Source organism: Vicia villosa, unplaced genomic scaffold, assembly GCF_029867415.1.
Source record: "Vicia villosa cultivar HV-30 ecotype Madison, WI unplaced genomic scaffold, Vvil1.0 ctg.001880F_1_1, whole genome shotgun sequence".
In the NCBI taxonomy this organism is placed as follows: Eukaryota; Viridiplantae; Streptophyta; class Magnoliopsida; order Fabales; family Fabaceae; genus Vicia; species Vicia villosa.
Window position 1 is genome coordinate 1 of NW_026705760.1, and position 22,129 is coordinate 22,129.

Here is a 22,129-nt window from a genome sequence, read left to right on the forward strand (position 1 = left end):
GAAGGATAATAAAGTCAAAAAATTCTTAATAATTTTTTAAAGAAGATATGAGGACGGGGTCTCAATAAGAAAAATCTTAAGAGACTCAATTTCAAGAAGAACTCTTGAAAAATCAACTTTTGGAATAATCTTTAGAGATCGTTTATATCTAGTATCTGACAAAGAGGATGAACATATTTTCTTAAAAGTCTCTGACGAAGGAGATGGTTTTGAGGTAACAACTTTGTCATACAAGTAATTATTTAATTAAAGGCTAATTTAATCCGGTACCATGATAAAATTGATGTAGCAACCTGCCCTAAAAATAAAAGTTTAGAGTCGCCACCTATTTTGAAGGGCGAATAGGAAATCCTACGCAGTTAAGAGATCGGGGTAAGTTATTATAATCAGGTTGAGGGAAGGTGTTAGCCACCCTCAACCCTTTCCTATTGGCTTTGAATCTAAGGGTCATGTTTTATGGCTAAAAGTTAAGGTTTAATAGCTAAGGAATTGAATAGGGGAAAAATTGAGATTTTAGGGAGGGGGACTCGCCTTGTTGCCAAGTGCCTACGTACCTCCTTATGGAGGATCAGAGTCTACGTAGTTCGGGGAAGGGTTGTACGCCCTTAGAGTTAAAATTTGATTTGAGATGGTTTGAAGGCTTTTTGAATGGCATATCGTAGTTTTGAATAAGGATGAAAATCCGTAGTTTGAAATTTGTGGTTTGAAAAAGACAAGTGTTTTAAGAGTGGGCGTACAACCCTGATTTTAGTATGTCACCATTAACCGCAATAACCAATTGATTCAATTACCATAGTTAAAAGATTAGTAGTCGTATCGTTACCAATTTTAATTGATAGGTTCAATTATCACTGATAACGAATAAAAGTATATTTTTTTAAAATTTAATTATTTAATTGTTATCATTATCCCTCGTAATCGATAGATTCGATTATAAATAATAATGAGTTTTTTAGAGAAAAATAGGCTAATCATCGCAACCAATAAGATGGTTGAAACCCTTTAGCCCAATAAATGTTATTTTATTTGTATTTAATTAATTAAATAATTAATTGATTATTACCCACCGCGATCAATTAATTTAATCGAAGCGAATAAAATTCTATGATTGTTGGACTAAAAGCTAAGTTGGCTAGAAAACCCTAATCCTAATACTTTAGCCTACGACCAATGGGATTGGACAAATCCTAATGCCTTAGTAACAATTTTCTAGGGTTTTTGTGATTTTATAATTAAATATGTTTAAATTAATTAGTCGAAATCATCGAATAATTGGGAAATAGTCCTAACATTAAGTATATCCTAATAATTCAATTTCAGACTAAAATTATATACAAAGAAGTCTATTAAAATTAATTAAGATTAATTATATAAGTAATTATTGAAATTCTGGTAAGACAGACTCAGAATGTCATACACAATGTCACGACATCTTTTCTGTCATCAGCTTAGCTGAGGCAGTACATACAGATCCCCCAATTTTTTATTACTTCTAACATCCAGAAGTCTGGAAGTGTTGGGATCACATATCAGTTCAGTTAACATAAACAAATCTGTTTTGCAGAGATTCTGTGTTAGCACAGTCATTAAATCACACACTGATGTCATGCACGATGTTATGACATCCAAACTGAACTTACAAATAAACAATACATAAACATAAACAACACAACAGAATTGTTCACCCAGTTCGGTTCAATCAACCTACTCTGGGGGCATACCAAGCCAGGGATGAAGTCCACTATTAGCAGTATCAATTCAGAGCTAAACTCCCAGTTTACAACTCCTCACTTAATCACTACCCAATGACCCCTCTACCTAGGTTCTCCCTAGATATGGAATATCTCCATTCCACTCCCAATCATAGCAATGATGTCTAGCAGTCAACAACTCAACCATTGCATCGACGGCTTAATCACCAACAATTTAAATATACATAATGGAGTAGTTCCAAGAACACAATCTTCACTCATTGCTTCACAGCTTCTGAGTGAATATAATAAACCTCTTACCTACAGGCTTCGAGGCACAAATCAGTGACCATCCCACAACCTGGGTGGTTCACTTACACGGCTAACCCTAAAAACTACATCTTGTCAATACTCGGCTAGCTTTTTTAAACTAGGTTACAAAGTTTCCTATTTATAACCTATTCCCAACTGGACTTGGGCTTACAATCACAACATTATTTGCTGTTACAAATCACAGAAAACTTTCTGCTAAAAACAAGGTCTTCAATCATAAGTTTCCTAATTTATCTTCATAATTAGAAACTGCATAATTCTCCAATATTCTAATCTTGATTCTCTTGACCTTTAAACCTGCCACATAGGATTGCATAATATTCCAAAGAATATTCTGCATCTTTTGAGTACTTACTGAATCTTTATATTCCAGCTCAGCAGGCGCGTGTGTCGCGGGGAAAAATCGTTGTCTTTTTTTTTGGGATGAGACACCCGATGCCTTCTTTGGGCTCGAGTGCTCAAAAAATGATTTTTCTTTTGTACGGACCAAACTTTTTATTGTTTCCAAAAGAGGAAAAGGAAAAAAGTTGCAATAACCTTAAAAGTGGGGGAGAGATCTTGGGTAAGAGGGTTGGTTATACGAAGGGAAGGTATTAGCACCCAACGTATCTATAGTACTCTATAGGTTTCTTTGTTTTGTTTATTCCATTCTTGTTATGGTGGAGGTTCTTGTGAAATAGGTGGGACCTAAGGTGTTTGTTTGATTATGCTCGCAAAGATCATCGCGATCCTCTGCATACATATCCCCTAGAGGGAATCAGAGCATCTGTAGCTCGGGGTCTACGGGTGCTAAGGTTTGAATGGTTTTTTTTGTTTTGTTTTGCTCGCCAAGGATCGACCTTGTGCCTACGTATTCTCAAAGGGATGTTGAGAAAGTCAGAGCAATCGTAGTTTCCACTTATGCTAGTGGAAGCAAAGGATAAGAGACAAATGTCATCTAAATGTTAGATGTATCTAATCTATATCATCACATACATCTGTTTGATTTTGTTTGAAAATCTTTTCATTATAAGCCCGGGGCCATGCCACTTAAGGTGCTTAGAATGATAAAGATGTTTTTGTTGTTTAACCAGCCTTGTGGCAAAAACTTTTAATGAAGTCAGCCTTGTGACAAAAAGTTTTAATTAATCAGCCAGCCTCGTGGCAAAAGTTTCAATGAAGTCAGCCTTGTGACAAAAAACTTTGATTAATCAGCCAGTACGGTGGCAAAACGGTTTGATTGATTAGCCAGCCTTGTGGCAAAAAGTTTGATTGATTAGCCAGCCTTGTGGCAAAAAGTTTGATTGATTGATTGTTTGTGATGATATATAAAAGAGATACTCCTATCATAGAGATGATAAATGTCTAATCTCCTAGGGTATTTGATTTGGATATTGGGGATGCTTATAAGAAGCCCGTGGGTCCTTGTACAAAGCCCAAGAGGAGGCTATCCGAGGGTCCTTGCATTGTAAGCCCAAGAGGAGGCTATGGGAGGGACAATCCAGGGTCCTTGCATTGTAAGCCCAAGAGGAGGCTATGGGAGGGTCACTCGTTTGTACAAAGCCCAAGGGGAGGCATGGTATAGTTGGTTTGAGCTCTTAGAGCGATTTCACCGGGAAACCATACTCTATGTCCTAACCTAAACTAGTGGAGATTCTTTGCATGAAGCCCAATAGGAGGCTATGGGGAACCTAGTGTTGTACTAAGTTGAACAAGCACACATATCACACATATGAACAAACATGAACAAGTATTAACAAACATGAACAGGTATGAACAATTGTATATATATGACAAAGTGTGTGTATATAATGGAGTTTATGAAGGAAATATACCTGTAAGCATGATCCATTTGTATACACAGGGGCTCGGGACTTACACTCGGGGAGAGGTCCGCTTGAGTTTATTCAAAGTTATGGAAACAGGTTTTTACAAAGGGCTTGGGACTTATACCTACATGGAGGCCCATGGTATTTTTGGGAAGATTTAAAGAAAAACCTTCATTTTTGATTTGTTATTCAAAGTTAAAAAACAAATTGATCGAGATATGTACAAAAGGTGTATGTATAAAAAGGCGTACAATGAAATACCTAATTTCATGTACTGGAATGGGTATGTGCAAAAGGGCTCGGGACTTATACCTACATGGAGGCCCGTGTTTTATTTACAAAACATAGTTGATTGCTTTATTAACAGAGCGCGAGGTTTCGCTTTTGAAAAACTGTTTGAAGATTGTTTTGAAAAGTATTGTTTTGAAAGAGTTTTCTGTACAAAGAAAAACTGTATAAAAGGAGTGGGTCTTATACTCTCTAATATTCGAGAGGCCCCACTTCGTTTTGAAAATCAATTGATCAATTGAAATTTAATCAATAGTTTCAAAAAGAAATGGTTTATTCGTTTTTGAAAAGAATTGTGATCGCTCGTTTTAAAACGATTTGAATTTGAAAGAAATCAACTTAATCAAGATAAACAAAAGATTATCCTCAATTAACACTTAAATGATTAGGGTTTGCTTCAAAAAATATTTACAAGCGATTAACTTTGAAAATCAAATGAAAAATAATATTTAAAGTATTAAAATTTCTTAAAACAAGTCATTTTAAAACTATTAAAAAATGTATCAAATAAATATTTTTTGATGATTTTTTTTGATATTCTTAAAATATGTATATTAAATAAGAAGTGTTTAAAAAATGAAGAAAAAATAAGTTGATTTGATTGGTTAAATTAATTGGTGAAGTTTGTAAAAAATTGAAAGAAAAATAGTGCTAAAAAAGAAGGTTTGGTCCCTTGGAGTGTTGAACTCGTGACCTTGAGGTTATTATCCAAAAACTTAGCCAACTGGACCACGCGCGTGGTCTGTTAATACTTGCAACGAATTAAAATATATTTTGAGATGATTTCCAAATTTCAGTTTCAAAAATATGGCGCCAAGAACACAACCCTAATTTGAATTTGAAAATTCTGAAAACTGGATTGTTTTGATCAAGTGAATAGCCTATCTTGCTCGATTTTGGACGAGGAACATGATGGTACCATTTAATTCCATTTATTTTCACTCTAAGATCATTAATTTTCTGATGAACACAAAGAACCCTAATTCCCTAATTCAATCTGAAATCGTGTTTGTGCAAGATAATTGGCAATTGATTGAGGGTTAATGATCTATGCATGTGCAGAAACAAGATAGTATGGCAGTTTTTCATTTATGATGCACGTATGATAGAGTTTGAAGTTCAAGAGAGCTTACCTTAAAAATGTCAAAACTGGAAATCGAATTCTGCAAATGAGGGATTCCAGATGTTGTTTCTTGATCTGAACACCTTCAGTGGACCTTATGGAACATGTTTGAAGTCTTGGAATGAACTGAGAACCTCTTGATCAGTTTGTGGCACCCGATCTGCAGAGCTATGGTGTGAGAATCGAATCTGATGATTTTGATGTTACAGATCATATGTGAGTGCTTGGATAGTTCATATGTGATGTATATGAGGTGTTGGAAGTGTTAGTTTGGACAGAAATGTTCTTGAATGGATTTTGGCATGATAAGGCCATGGTTATGCATATTTGAGAAGTGAGGTAGTGATTTTGAACTTGAGGTGTTTTTGGGGTGTATGAGTGGTTCAAACAAGTTTCAAATGATGTTTATGAGTTGTGGGAAGCATCATTTTGCTCAGAACTTCAAAGGTTTAGAGGTTGAGCATTTTACCTCTTTGAAACTTAAGAAACTTGCAATTCAAGAAAGAAGAGAGAAAACCTATAATTGTGAGGTTTTGGTGTGAATTGAAGAGTGATTTGAACCTCTATTTATAGGCCAAAGTTTCTGAACTCAGAGCTTTGCAACTTGATCAAAGTTTGATGATTTGGCTTAAGAGATAAAAAGGAATCTTTTACATTTAATGCAAAATGGTTAAAGTGACCAAACCATGGTTAAAACTCAAGCTTCTTATCCTCTTCCATTCTGATCTCAAATCAGAGAAAATATCTTCAATTATTGCCTCTTTGCATCATTGCTTGGATTATAGGTCATGTAGTCTTGAAACTTAGTGAAAAATGGTGAAAATTCAAGTGAAAATGATCACTAAATGCATAATTCAAAACCATAGCTACACTCCATATTTTTTCATGCTCTTGGACATTTTGGAAAGCTCATGTTGCATACTTCAAAACCCTAGTTGAAAGTTTCTTCAAGACCTTTAAGGAAATGGGTGAAAAAGATCCATGAACTTTGAGAAAAATGAAGTTTTAAGTGAAGTTTTCAAAAAGTACCAACTTTGAAGCTCCATATCTCTTAAATGGTTGATCTTATGGAAAAAAATTATATGTGTCAAAGTTGTTTATTGGATCAAAATCTACAACTTTCATGTTGGAAGTTTTTTTCAGTTTGTAGGTGAAATTTTGAGTTATTCCCTTCCAAAGTTTGGAAAAAACCATGAAAAACACTTAGAAAATTTTCTAAGTATGAAAGTCAAACTTTTGACTTTTTGATTCTTGATTGATTTTCTTGATTTTCTTTGATCAAATGACTTCTCATATCATATATTGATGATTCAAAACTTCAAAAGTCATGGTTGACCAAAATTCCCCAAAAGTCAATGGTGATCTTGTACAGTTGACTTTTTCAGACGAATCGCGTTTCTGGAGATTTCAAGTGAAACAAGCTATCCTCATCAAATGAATAGCATGAATGGATCATATTGAGGTATTAGAGGATATTGAACCATGATTTGAGTTGTGGCACCATGTCCTGATTAAAAAGTCAGTTGCTCAGTGAATTAGGTCAAAAACCCTAATTGTCGACCTGATGAAATTGATGCCTGTAGGTCTTGAATTGAGATGTAATTTCCATTGTATATTGTCATAGGGATTATTTGAGGATGATTGAAACCTTTGATTGACTTCCTGGGGGTTTTTAGGGTTTCCCAAATGTGATCCCTGATTTCAGTCCCTGATAGTTCAAAACCCTGATCTGAGGATTTGTCTGATCAATCTTTGTGCAGAAGATGTTATGAGCCAATGGATTAAGTCAAAATGATGCACTTGGGGTCTTGAGGTCATGTCCCAAGTCATTATGTCAATCTCTGAGCAAAAGTCAGGAGTATGCTATCTTCAGTCAAAACCCTAATCTGGTTGGTTCAGAGCCTCTGAGCCTGTTGAGATGGATTTCTGAGGACCAAATGTTGATTGTTGATGAAGATGATTCATTTTAAATGAAGGGAGAACAAAACCCTAGTTGATTGTTACTTGTACTGATGAGTGGTTTCTTGATTAAACCCTGCTGAGTCACAAGTAGCAAACACAAGCTATGCAATTTGTTAGAGATGCAAATGATGCATATGCAAATGATATGAGGTGGTATCTTAGGTCAAAAATTGGGGTATGACAGATGCCCCTATTTAAGTTTCTTCAACCTGAGACATGAAGATTGAAAATCTTCGTTTTGATAGGGTGGAAGAGACTTAAATATCAGAAGACGCGAATTTTGGACCTAAGATACCAAAATTGCGAATGATGCAAGGATATCTTTACCGAGGGAATATCAAGAACTGACTCCACTGGGGAAAAGAGATTGGGAAGGATGCCTCAATCCGTTTTTAGGAAGAGAATCCATTTTTTCGGGAAAGCAAGTGTATGCTTCACCGAAGAATGATAGCTTTGTAAGAAAAGCTTACCAATCGACATTACCGACTATCAGCACAGGGATAAACTTGTTTAATAATGCGAAGGTGAAAGGTATGAAACTGTGTTACCGACTATCAGCATGGTGATAGACTTGACGAGGTAAAAAGAGTTTCAAAGGTTTGGTTAATGTTACCGACTATCAGCATTGTGATAGACATGTTAAATAATATAACCAGAACAAAAGGTTACCGACTACCAGCCTTGTGATAGCGGTTTTGAAGACATGATCAATTATCAGCCAAGTGATAAAATGATTCTGGAGACTTTGTTAGGGAAATTACTGGTTATTCAGCCTTGTGAATAGTAATAAGACCCTGATCGTCAAATGATCTTCATGATTGATTTCCTTGAGAGGAAAAGAAAACTTTCGGAAGAGACATGAGCTGCTCAGAAGATGAGGCTATTGCTTATTGTCTGTTTTTCACGACTCTGTTTGAGGAATCGGAATTTGAATCTTTGGTAAAGACAGGGTTCTAACCAAGAATGAATTGGAAAGAAATAGTCAAACAAGACTTTGCACCCATGAGGAATGAACTCAACTGGGGATCTCCTCCTTTGTTTTGAAAGGAGAAACTAAAGCAACCTTCTTCCACGAGGAATGATCTCAGTGGGGAACTGGAGAAACAAAATGTTCTTTCTGCTTATGGGTGACAATCTATTGGAGAGATGACACGCCCATACCTGCTTCATTTTTTTCTTTTTTTCTCTTTTTTTTCTTCTTTTTGAGGATAAATATATCCTAAACAAGTGATTTTAAAGCAAACATTGAAAAATGCAAGAATGCATAAATGATGCAAATATGTATGAATGATGAATGTCATGAATGTAGCATGCATGCTGACGAGACAGACAAAAGAGTATATACTGGAGAGGGACCGACGTCGCAATACAACCAGATACTTGGCAAATGTTCTTCAACACGGTGTAGATAACACAGGTGAACAATGCTGTGTGCTTTAAACTTCTCTGGGGAAGATGAGCATCTTTTCTTATTGAGAGGGAAGAACTTCTTCACTGGAGATGGAAAATCTTCGTCACTGAGGATAGGAGAGCTTCTTCACTGGGGATAGAAGAGCTTCTTCACTGGGGATAGAAGAGCTTCTTTACCTCGAGGGGTAATTGCTTCAAGAATTCTTTTTTGGGACAAGAATACCGTTGTCTCGACAATTTTCAGGGAGAATCCTTTTGTTCATCCTATGGAGACGACTGCTGATGTTCCTTCCGTTGTTCACAACTCAAAGGAAAATTTCGCTTTTATTTTGAAAAAGAAAAGTAAATTCATTTAAAACTTTTTTTCTTTTTTTCAAAAGTGAATAACACAATTAAAGCGTCATTTTGCAAGCTAAAAGAAATTAGAGATTGCAGACAAATGGGCACAAGGCTCAAATTTATTTAATAGGATGGTAATCAGCTAAAGGCATGATTCCATAGAGTATTTACAAAAGTTGGAAATGGTAATTATGCGGAAAAGGCTACATTGAAAGCAATAACCACTATTCCCCCTAACAACTTTGAGTTCCAACTGTGCTTGTCGCTTCTGATTGGCGATGATTTGATTGAAGATCCTTTGATGGAAAAGACGATTCAGGTGACGAAGTATGGACTGATGCAGTTACTTTGTCGTAAATCCCTAATTTTTGCCTAGATTGCCTTTTCAGGTTTTCAATCTACCGGGATGAATTTTTTTGTTTATTGTCTCTAATTTTTGCCTGGACCGCCCTTTCAGGTTTTCAGTCCACCGAGACGCTCATTTTTGCCTAAGTCGCCCTTTGCGGGTTTTCAACTTACCGAGCTGTTCATTTGTATTTTTTTTTTTTTTTTTTTAGACAAAGTATTTCTTGACTGCATCAGCATTCACAGGATATGGGAGTTCATCACCATCCATGGTTGCAAGAGTCATGGCGCCGCCAGAAAATGTTCTTTTGACAACAGACGGGCCTTCGTAATTAGGAGACCATTTGCCCCTAGAATCTGGTTGAAAAGACAAGATCTTTTTAAGCACGAGGTCGCCTTCTCGAAATTCACGAGGTCGAACCTTTTTGTTGAAGGCTTGTTTCATCCTTGCTTGGTATAACTGTCCATGGCATAGAGCAGTCATACGTTTTTCTTCGATTAAGTTCAACTGATCGTATCTGTTTTGACACCATTCAGCCTCTGATAACTTAGTCTCCATGAGGACTCTCATTGATGGTATTTCAACTTCTACGGGGAGCACAGCTTCCATGCCGTATACTAGAGAAAAGGGAGTTGCCCCTGTTGAAGTACGCACTGAAGTACGGTACCCATGTAAAGCAAATGGCAATATTTCATGCCAGTCTTTGTAAGTGACGACCATTTTCTGGACGATCTTCTTAATGTTCTTGTTAGCAGCTTCAACGGCGCCGTTCATTTTTGGTCTGTAAGGAGAAGAGTTATGATGCCCAATCTTGAATTCCTCACACAATTCTTTCATCATCTTGTTATTCAAGTTCGAACCATTGTCAGTAATGATCTTGCTGGGAATACCATATCGGCAAATGATGTTGTTCTTGATAAACCTTACAACCACTTGTCTTGTAACATTGGCATAAGACGCTGCTTCGACCCATTTAGTGAAGTAATCAATTGCTACCAAGATGAAACGATGACCGTTTGAAGCTTTTGGTTCGATCATTCCAATCATGTCGATATCCCACATGGAGAAAGGCCACGGAGATGAGAGAACGTTGAGTAGAGTCGGCGGTACATGGATCTTATCTGCGTAGATCTGGCACTTGTGACATCTCTTCACGTGTTTGTAACAGTCAGATTCCATTGTCAACCAATAGTATCCTGCTCTTAAGATCTTTTTGGACATTGCATGCCCATTTGAATGAGTTCCAAAGGACCCTTCATGCACTTCATGCATTAACATGTCTGCTTCGTGTCTATCCACGCATCTGAGCAAAACCATGTCGAAGTTTCTTTTGTATAGCACGTCTCCGTTCAGGAAGAAACTGCCAGAAAGCCTCCTTAGAGTCTTCTTGTCTTTGTTTGATGCCCCAAGCGGGTACTCTTGAGTTTGAAGGAAGCGTTTGATATCGTGGAACCACGGTTTATCATCGATGACTGCTTCAGTTGCAAACACATAGGCGGGCCTTTCAAGGCGCGTGATTCTGACTGTAGGCATATCATTCCAATGATTGACTTTGAACATGGAAGATAGAGTAGCCAAGGCGTCTGCCATTCGATTCTGATCTCGAGGTATATGATGCAATTCAACCTTGTTGAAGAAAGTCAACAGACGTCTTGCATAATCTCTGTAAGGAATCAAACCAGGGTGGTAAGTTTCCCACTTGTCTTTGATTTGGTTGATCACAAGGGCTGAATCTCCATATATGTCGAGGATCTTGATCCTTAAGTCAATGGCTTCTTCGAGACCCATGATACAAGCTTCATATTCTGCGATGTTGTTGGTGCACTCAAATAACAATCTGGCGGAGAACGGGATATGAGTACCCTTGGGAGTGATGATGATTGCCCCAATTCCATTGCCAAAAGCGTTTACTGCTCCATCAAAAATTAGGCCCCATCTTGATCCGGGTTCAGGACCTTCTTCAGGTAACGGTTCGTCACAATCTTTCATCTTCAAGTACATGATATCTTCGTCAGGAAAGTCAAACTTGAGAGATTGATATTCATTAATTGGTTGATGCGCCAAATGATCGGCGAGAATGCTTCCTTTAACCGCTTTTTGAGCACGGTACTCAATGTCATATTCAGATAACAGCATTTGCCATCGGGCAATCCTTCCTGTTAAGGCGGGCTTTTCAAAGACATACTTGATCGGATCCATTTTGGAGATTAACCAAGTAGTATTGTTGATCATGTATTGGCGGAGACGTTTTGAAGCCCAAGCCAAAGCACAACATGTTTTTTCGAGCATGGAGTAACGAGACTCACAGTCTGTGAATTTCTTACTCAAGTAATAGATGGCATGCTCCTTCTTACCGGTTTCATCTTGTTGTCCAAGCATACAACCCATGGATTCTTCCAACACAGTAAGGTACATGATTAGTGGTCTTCCTTCAACTGGAGGAATCAATATTGGTGGTTCTAACAGGTATTCTTTGATACTGTCGAACGCTTTCTGGCAATCTTCAGTCCATACAACCCCTTGATCTTTGCGGAGAAGCTTGAAAATTGGCCCACATGTAGCAGTCATTTGAGAGATAAATCTGGAGATGTAGTTCAATCGTCCGAGAAATCCTCTTACTTGCTTTTCAGTTTTTGGTGCAGGCATCTCTTGAATAGCTCTTACTTTGTCGGGATCTACTTCAATACCTCTTTGGCTGACAATGAAACCCAAGAGTTTTCCAGATCTAACCCCAAAAGTACATTTGTTAGGATTCAAGCGAAGCTGATATTTCCTTAGTCGTTGAAACAACTTCAAAAGGTATTCAATATGTTCTTCTTCTGTGCTGGACTTGGCTATCATGTCGTCCACATAAACTTCAATTTCTTTATGCATCATGTCATGAAAGAGAGTAGTCATTGCCCTTTGGTAAGTTGCGCCTGCATTCTTTAATCCAAATGGCATCACTTTGTAGCAAAAGGTACCCCATGGGGTGATGAAAGATGTCTTCTCCATGTCTTCAGGAGCCATCTTGATCTGATTATAACCGGAGAACCCGTCCATGAAGGAAAAGACGTTGAACTTAGCGGTGTTATCAACCAACATGTCAATATGTGGTAATGGAAAGTCATCTTTTGGACTGGCCTTGTTCAAGTCACGGTAGTCAACACACATTCTGACTTTGCCATCTTTCTTCGGAACTGGCACTATGTTGGCCAACCATTGAGGATACTCAGAGGTGACAAGAAAACCTGCGTCGAGTTGCTTTTGAACTTCCACTTTGATCTTATTAGCCATATCAGGGTGAGTCCTTCGCAATTTCTGCTTAACCGGCGGACATTCTGGCTTCAATGGCAAGTAATGCTGAACAATATTGGTATCCAACCCAGGCATGTCTTGGTAGGACCAGGCAAACACGTCAACATATTCTTTGAGAAGGTTTGTCAACTTACTCTTGACATCAGTATCAAGGAGCGATCCAATGGTCACTTCTTTTTTGTCTTCTTCAGAACCCAAGTTAATCTTTTCTAAAGGCTCTTTGTGAGGCAGAATGGCTCTTTCCTCGTGCTTAAGTAATCGAGAGATCTCGTCCGGGATCTCCTCTTCTTCCTCTTCTTCGGCTTCGAACACAGGAAACTCAAAGTTGGGAGAGGGCATAGGGTTATTGCATTCAATGGGTTTATCAATAGTAAATCTGCACATGTGATTTATATTTATTTCAGAAAATTTATGAATGCAAGAGTGTATGCAGATTTTTTTTTGAGAAAGTTTTTTCTTTATTTTGGTTTTTTAGGATTACCATTTCCAGAAAAAAAAACAAAAATAAAACATATAATGTAGGGAATTCAAAATGACACTTTATTTATGATTCATTTTTGAAACAAAGCCCTAAACACAAACTCATTTGTCTTGGGCGGGACAAAGAGGGAAACTTTTAAAACAAAGCCCTATACACAAAGTTATTTGGGCGGAACATTTAAAAGCAAAGCCCTATAAAACATCTCTCTGCTTTGGGCAAGGCAGGAGGTCAAAATAACAGCGAAGTGATTACTTTGAGCGGCGAACAACATTCGGAACGTCGACAGCTTTCCAGTAGCAACGAACTCCTCTGTGTATTATGTATTCAGGAAAATTCTCCCCAGAGTGATCTTCAGTATTGACATCGTTTGCTGGTCGAGCAGGATTTGAAGGTCCTGGTTTGTCACCCTTGTTCTTTGTAGAGTTGAAACGGTCTTCTTCTACTTCTTGAAGAGCATAAGACGAGTCACAATCTTCAGAATTTTCAGGATGTATTTCCCAGTCTTCAGGATGAAGAGACTCATTGTCAGCGACACTTTCTAAGTCAACTGCGGGATCATCTTCCCCTTCATCTTCAAAAATGGCATTTATGTGATAATAACCATCTTCAGGATTATCAATCTTGGCAGATGCGTTGAATCCGAAATCTTCAGTAATTTCAGGCTGCTGAGAAAATTGACATGGCTTATAAACCTCTTCTGGTTGACTATTATATTCAAAGGAATCTCCCCATCCAGTTGGTTGGATATCCTCAATCGCAATCTTGTAACTTTCAGGTGCTGTATATTTCACCATATAATCAAATTTTCCACTTGGTTGTCCCAAGGTGTCCCAGATTTCTGCAGGAACAGGTTCAGTTTCATTGCCTTTGGATTTCTCTGAAGGAGGATATGGTTCTTCCTGAGATATGTATCCTGAGTCATTGAGATAACATTTCCATTCTTCTTCAGGATCAGGTAGACCTTCTTCGACGCATTCTTCAATAAGGACATTAACCTCTTGAGGAATTGGGTTAAGGAATCCTCCATTAATGAATGTTTCTTTGATCGGACGAAGGGTTTCATCCTTCTTAGTGCAGTTTGAGAATGTTGGTGAACATCCGAGACCTGCTCTAGTTTCATTCTTGGTAGGGATCACAACTTTCCCCCAGCCAGTGGTAATTCCATCTTTCACTACTTTCACTGCCTCTTTGTAAGAAGAGATCGATGCTTTCTTTTTGGAAGATTCGTCTTCTAAAGAGAGACCTTGGAACTGAGTTCCTTCCACATCATCGGCACTGATAAAAGAGAAATTGGACAAATGACTCACCATCAAGGCTTGTTCTCCACTTATCGTTACCAATTTTCCATTTGTTACAAATTTTAACTTTTGATGGAGCGTAGAAGTTACTGCCCCTGCTTCATGGATCCATGGTCGTCCTAACAAACAGCTATAAGCAGCTTGAATGTCCATGACCTGGAAGGTGATTTGAAATGTACGTGGACCAATTGTCATGGGAAGGTTGACCTCGCCGATAACAGATTTTCGCGATCCATCAAATGCTTTGACAACTACACCACTGAACTTCATAGGCATTCCTTGGTAAGACAAACGAGCAAGAGTCGTCTTTGGCATCACATTCAAGGAGGATCCGGTGTCTACCAACACATTGGACAAAGAGTCTGACTGACAGTTCATAGAAATGTGCAAGGCAAGATTGTGATTTCTACCCTCCTCGGGGAGTTCTTCATCACAGAAGCTTAAATTGTTGCAAGCTGTTATGTTGGCTATTATCCCATCAAAGTGATCAACAGTCACATCATGATCTACAAAAGCTTGATCCAAAACTCTCATCAGGGCTTCCCTGTGGGCTTCTGAATTCAACAGCAATGAAAGTATTGAGATTTTTGAAGGAGTCTGCATAAGCTGATCCACAATCTTGTATTCACTTCTTTTGATAAGCTTCAAAATTTCATCAAAATCAGGATTCACATTGGTTCCACTGGATTGACCAACATCAGTGTTTGTATTACTGACAGGAGTTTCCACAGGATTTCCTACTGGAACATTGGCAGGATTTTGTCCGGTCGCAGGGGCAACAGGTTGCTTCGGAGGTAATGGAGTATACACACGTCCACTTCTTGTTACTCGACTCACATCAGCGATGTTCACGACAGATGAAAGAGTAGGTAAAGGAACTTCTTGTCCATTCTTTATCATTGTGGCATTGTAATTGTATGGAACTGCCTTGTCAGAGTCATAGGGAACAGGTCCAGGTAGACAAATGATCAAAGGAGCAACAGGAACCTTCGGCTTGTTATAGGTAACTTCCATGCGCTCAGGCATGTTGAAATGAGGAACGATGACGTTAACTGTAGGCATTTCCGAGTTGATATCTGAGACTAAAAGCTCATGCGGATAACATCCTATCATGTTAACTTCATTTTCATCCCTATTTCTGTAGATCTCAATAGTACCATTATCTAGCAAAACTTGGAGATCTCTTCTCACAATCGAACACCCGTGAGGATCCACACAACATATTCTACAGGAACCGTATTGATGCTGGCGAAAATTCTGCCCTCGACAGAGAGTGGCGTGCATTTGTACCAAATTGGCTCTTGAGAAATTGATATTATAGACTCGGTACGGACCAGGACATCCATACACCATGTTTACAACATGCCTTCCATGATTGGGCAGCGGATTTGCTTGCACATTTGGATTCAAATTTCTGAAAGAGAGGAGATTAGATCTTACCAACCTCTGAACTTCATGTTTCAAAGCTATGCAATGTTCAAGATCATGGCCAGGCGCTCCTTGATGATAAGGGCATGAGACCTCAGCTTTGTACCACCATGGGAGTTTCTCAGGTACTGGTGGTGGTGCTTTAGTCTGAACAAGACCTCTTTCAATCAAAGCAGGGTACAATTCTGTGTAGGTCATTGGAATCGGATCAAACTGTGGAGCTCTTTGTACACGATTCTGATTATTGCTGAACTGCTGAACCTGTGGTCGAGGCTGTTGTTGTTGAAACTACGGAGTAAATCCCGGATTCGGTGCAGTATTAACGGCTGGCGCAATAGCAGCTACCTGTCGTTGGCGATTAACATTTCCTCTTGGCTTCCCTTGGGACACCATGTCAACACTTTGTTCTTTCTTCTTTGGGAAACCACTTCCAAACTTTTTGGTTCCGCTTGAAGATCCACCTTCTTTAGTTAGACGTCCGGTTCGGACTCCTTCTTCTAGACGCATCCCCATGTTTACCATTTCGGTGAAATCACTTGGAGCACTAGCAATCATGCGTTCATAATAAAACGGGCTGAGAGTATTCAAGAAGATCTTTGTCATCTCTTTTTCTTTTAACGGTGGATTAATCTGAGCAGCAGTTTCTCTCCATCGTTGGGCATACTCTTTGAAAGTTTCATGGTCTTTCTGAGCCATGGATCGAAGCTGATCTCTGTCTGGATCCATATCTGAGTTATACTTGTATTGTCGGACAAAGGCCTCGCCTAAGTCATTGAAAGTTCGAATATTAGTGCTATCCAAGCCTGTGTACCACTTCAGTGCGGCACCAGTCAAACTGTCTTGAAAGTAATGGATAAGCAACTGATGATTATCTGCATAAGTAGACATCTTCCTGGCATACATCACAAGATGACTTTGTGGACAAGAACTACCTTTGTATTTCTCAAAGTCAGGGACCTTGAATTTAGCTGGTATTTGTACACTGGGAACCAAACATAGCTCCTGGGCATTCTTTCCAAACAAATCTTTTCCACGAATAGCTTTGACTTCCAGCTGAATCTTGTTGAACTGCTCTTGGAGATCTCCTACAAGATTACGCTGATTTGTGCTATCACCTTGATCATGATAAATCTCATTGCCATCATAAGGAACAGTGTGAACCGTAGGAGTCGGAACTGTCATAGTGGGCTGAGAAAGTGCCATAGTGACTTGAGAAAAAGTTACCCCCTGATTTGGAGTAAACTGTGAACTTTGTGCAGCAGGCGCTTCAGTTGTAGCTGTTTGAACCCCAGAGAAATTATGGCGAAATCCTGTACCAAAGCTGAAAGGCGTGCCCCAACCTTCTGGCATGGAGAAAGATGGAATACCGAATGCAACTGTAGAAACTGGAGTAGTGACTTCAGATGTTACCGTTGCTTGACTGTTGGGTGGCGGCGGCTGATTTTGTGCGGTCATTAAGGAGTCAACCAGAGTAGTGAGACTTTCCAACTTTTCCTGAAGGGTGGTCACCGTACCACGAAGCTCAATATTCTCTTGTTCAGAGTGTTCCATTACTCTTCTTCTGTTTGAACGAGTATTGTATCTGTGATCTGATTGCGAGCGCGGTCGAGAAACTTTGAGACGCGACAGCTTGACGATCTATTGGAGAAAGATCCAAAAGATAAGACTCTATACAACAGACTCGATATGCAGAATGATGTATGCAAAAAGAAATTTATGATTTTTCCAAACATTTTAAAGATTATTTCCTTTGCAAACATTTGAACACAAACTATTCTTTTATTCATTCATTTTTTATTACAATAATGGGAAATGTTACAACATTGGAGCGTAGCTCCTTACAGAATCAAATGATACATGAAAATTTAAATAAATCCTAAGCATCTTCATCAGACGAAGAACCAAATGCATTGTGCAGCTTGAGCTTCATGATTTCTTTCCCATAGCGAGCTTTCAACTCGGCCTTTTCAGTCCTCAGCTTGTCAACAATATTCTTCCAATCATCAGGAGTTGGAGCGTTGCTTGTTGAGCCTTCAAGCTTTTTCTTGCTTTCTTTGATGTATCTTCTGATTGCGGCATCTTTCCGACGGATCTTCTCATCTTTGTTCATGAGCCATCCATCCTGATAATAGAGAGTTTCTTCGTGTTCTTTCACTTGTTTCTTCAACTTTCTATTTTCCACATCAGTTCTTCGAAACTTTTCTTTCCAAGCGTCTTTCTCTATCCTCATCTTGGTCAAAGTGTCTTGGTATTCCTCCATAGCGGGAATGTTGGGTCGTTGAGGCACCACAGGGAACATGGGTTTTTCATAATCATAAGGCATTTGAAACTCCCTTGCTCTTTTCTTACCCAACAGGTGTAGGCGTTCGTAGCGATACAGTTCTTTATCTCACCTTTTTCTTTCCATCGGATGTCGTACCAGGCTTTCACCATTTTTGTTTTCAACCCTTGAGGATCATTTCCTTCCTGATAGAAGTAACTTTCCACTGTAGGGCCAATGGGTTTAGTTGAATTTGCATACCCGAGTTGTCGTCGGGCTAGGACCGGATTGTAGTTAATTCCTCCTTGTGTACCAATGAGGGGTACGTTGGCGAATTCTCCACAGCTTTCAATGGTTTCTGTACCGCAGCGAGCCAAGGTATACCACTGAATATCATTATGGGTAAGAGACATAAGTCTTTGAGACCATCGCAAACCTTCCCGGTTTTCCGTGAAAATGGGAGACTTAGGTAAGTGTGAAACAATCCATTTAAACAACAGAGGTGCACAACATACAATAATTCCACCACCTTGGTGATTCCTATGATGGACAGAGAAATACATGTCACCAAGCAGAGTCGGAACGGGATTTCCATTCAAAAAGACCTTTATGGCATTGATATCAACAAAGTCGTCGATATTGGGAAACAAAACCAACCCATAGATGAGCAAGGCTAGTACAGCTTCAAAAGCTATCATGCTACCAGTCTCGATGAAGTCAAAGGCTTTCTTTATTAGAAACTGTGAAGGCAAACCTGGAAGGTTTCCTTTGGTAGTCCAATTACTCTCTACTTCAGATTTCTTCAAGTGAGTTCCTGTTGCAATGACTGGTGACTTAGGAATGGCTTCCAAACCATTGAAAGGTATTTTGTCAGACACAGGAATACCCAAAAGATTGGCATATTCTTCCAAGGTTGGTACCAACTGATAGTCTGGAAAGGTAAAACACCGGTAGACGGGATCATAAAACTGAACCAGAGTTTTGAGAAGCCCTTCATCAACATGAGTGTTCAAAATATGCAAAAGCTTTCCATGGCTTTTCCTAAAATCAGAGGGATCTTGTACAAAAGACGCTAACTCTTTCAGTCTTTCCACATTAGGCTCTTTGAAACCGTACCTCTTGGTATACCTTTTTTCCCACTCCATAATCTAATCCTATAATGTTTGCAAAGAAAATTCTCTAAATTTGGAAAAATCATGTTTTTATGGAAAAAGATGGGTTTTCTAATGAATGTATGAATGCATGGATGGATGGATGCCACATATTCAAACATGGTAACGCATACATGGTAGCACATACATGGTAATACAGACATGGTAATGGCAACACAAATACATGGTACACACAGGTTCAAAGGTCCAGCGTCACGAGCATGAGGTCAGAGAACCAAAAATGGGATAGTTCTAGTTAATCACCTGCATGACATGTTCTACTGATACGTCAGAGTCTACATTTTTCTTTCGGATATTACCGGCTTTCCACAATTAAACTCATGAGCCAGCAATATTCTCAAGAAAAACTCGTCTGAGTGTGGTTCTCCGCATGACAACTAATCCAAGTCTTCACCTGAATAGTTTCTGCACCACAACCTAATAAGGCCAGGATGGGTTGGGGTTCTACGGTCTCTCAGCTTCTACAGTTCAATGAAAGCAATAATGTCTTCGCAATTAACTCGCTAAACATATATTACAAACAAGGAACCTCCACTGAGCGGAAGGATTCTCACGTGCGCCTGCACATGACTATACCCTCCACCTAATTTCTTATGTGTACTTAATCCGGGTTAGGATTTGTCCATAATGTATCACTTGTAACAGAACCACACAAGTAACAGAACCAAAAAACCAAACAAGAACATAATAAAAATAAAACAAATAGAAATAACCCTTTCTTTGGAAACAGTAAAAAGATGGTCCCCAGTGAAGTCGCCATTTTTCTGTCGCGGGGAAAAATCGTTGTCTTTTTTTTTGGGATGAGACACCCGATGCCTTCTTTGGGCTCGAGTGCTCAAAAAATGATTTTTCTTTTGTACGGACCAAACTTTTTATTGTTTCCAAAAGAGGAAAAGGAAAAAAGTTGCAATAACCTTAAAAGTGGGGGAGAGATCTTGGGTAAGAGGGTTGGTTATACGAAGGGAAGGTATTAGCACCCAACGTATCTATAGTACTCTATAGGTTTCTTTGTTTTGTTTATTCCATTCTTGTTATGGTGGAGGTTCTTGTGAAATAGGTGGGACCTAAGGTGTTTGTTTGATTATGCTCGCAAAGATCATCGCGATCCTCTGCATACATATCCCCTAGAGGGAATCAGAGCATCTGTAGCTCGGGGTCTACGGGTGCTAAGGTTTGAATGGTTTTTTTTGTTTTGTTTTGCTCGCCAAGGATCGACCTTGTGCCTACGTATTCTCGAAGGGATGTTGAGAAAGTCAGAGCAATCGTAGTTCCCACTTATGCTAGTGGAAGCAAAGGATAAGAGACAAATGTCATCTAAATGTTAGATGTATCTAATCTATATCATCACATACATCTGTTTGATTTTGTTTGAAAATCTTTTCATTATAAGCCCGGGGCCATGCCACTTAAGGTGCTTAGAATGATAAAGATGTTTTTGTTGTTTAACCAGCCTTGTGGCAAAAACTTTTAATGAAGTCAGCCTTGTGACAAAAAGTTTTAATTAATCAGCCAGCCTCGTGGCAAAAGTTTCAATGAAGTCAGCCTTGTGACAAAAAACTTTGATTAATCAGCCAGTACGGTGGCAAAACGGTTTGATTGATTAGCCAGCCTTGTGGCAAAAAGTTTGATTGATTAGCCAGCCTTGTGGCAAAAAGTTTGATTGATTGATTGTTTGTGATGATATATAAAAGAGATACTCCTATCATAAAAATGATAAATGTCTAATCTCCTAGGGTATTTGATTTGGATATTGGGGATGCTTATAAGAAGCCCGTGGGTCCTTGTACAAAGCCCAAGAGGAGGCTATCCGAGGGTCCTTGCATTGTAAGCCCAAGAGGAGGCTATGGGAGGGACAATCCAGGGTCCTTGCATTGTAAGCCCAAGAGGAGGCTATGGGAGGGTCACTCGTTTGTACAAAGCCCAAGGGGAGGCATGGTATAGTTGGTTTGAGCTCTTAGAGCGATTTCACCGGGAAACCATACTCTATGTCCTAACCTAAACTAGTGGAGATTCTTTGCATGAAGCCCAATAGGAGGCTATGGGGAACCTAGTGTTGTACTAAGTTGAACAAGCACACATATCACACATATGAACAAACATGAACAAGTATTAACAAACATGAACAGGTATGAACAATTGTATATATATGACAAAGTGTGTGTATATAATGGAGTTTATGAAGGAAATATACCTGTAAGCATGATCCATTTGTATACACAGGGGCTCGGGACTTACACTCGGGGAGAGGTCCGCTTGAGTTTATTCAAAGTTATGTAAACAGGTTTTTACAAAGGGCTTGGGACTTATACCTACATGGAGGCCCATGGTATTTTTGGGAAGATTTAAAGAAAAACCTTCATTTTTGATTTGTTATTCAAAGTTAAAAAACAAATTGATCGAGATATGTACAAAAGGTGTATGTATAAAAAGGCGTACAATGAAATACCTAATTTCATGTACTGGAATGGGTATGTACAAAAGGGCTCGGGACTTATACCTACATGGAGGCCCGTGTTTTATTTACAAAACATAGTTGATTGCTTTATTAACAGAGCGCGAGGTTTCGCTTTTGAAAAACTGTTTGAAGATTGTTTTGAAAAGTATTGTTTTGAAAGAGTTTTCTGTACAAAGAAAAACTGTATAAAAGGAGTGGGTCTTATACTCTCTAATATTCGAGAGGCCCCACTTCGTTTTGAAAATCAATTGATCAATTGAAATTTAATCAATAGTTTCAAAAAGAAATGGTTTATTCGTTTTTGAAAAGAATTGTGATCGCTCGTTTTAAAACGATTTGAATTTGAAAGAAATCAACTTAATCAAGATAAACAAAAGATTATCCTCAATTAACACTTAAATGATTAGGGTTTGCTTCAAAAAATATTTACAAGCGATT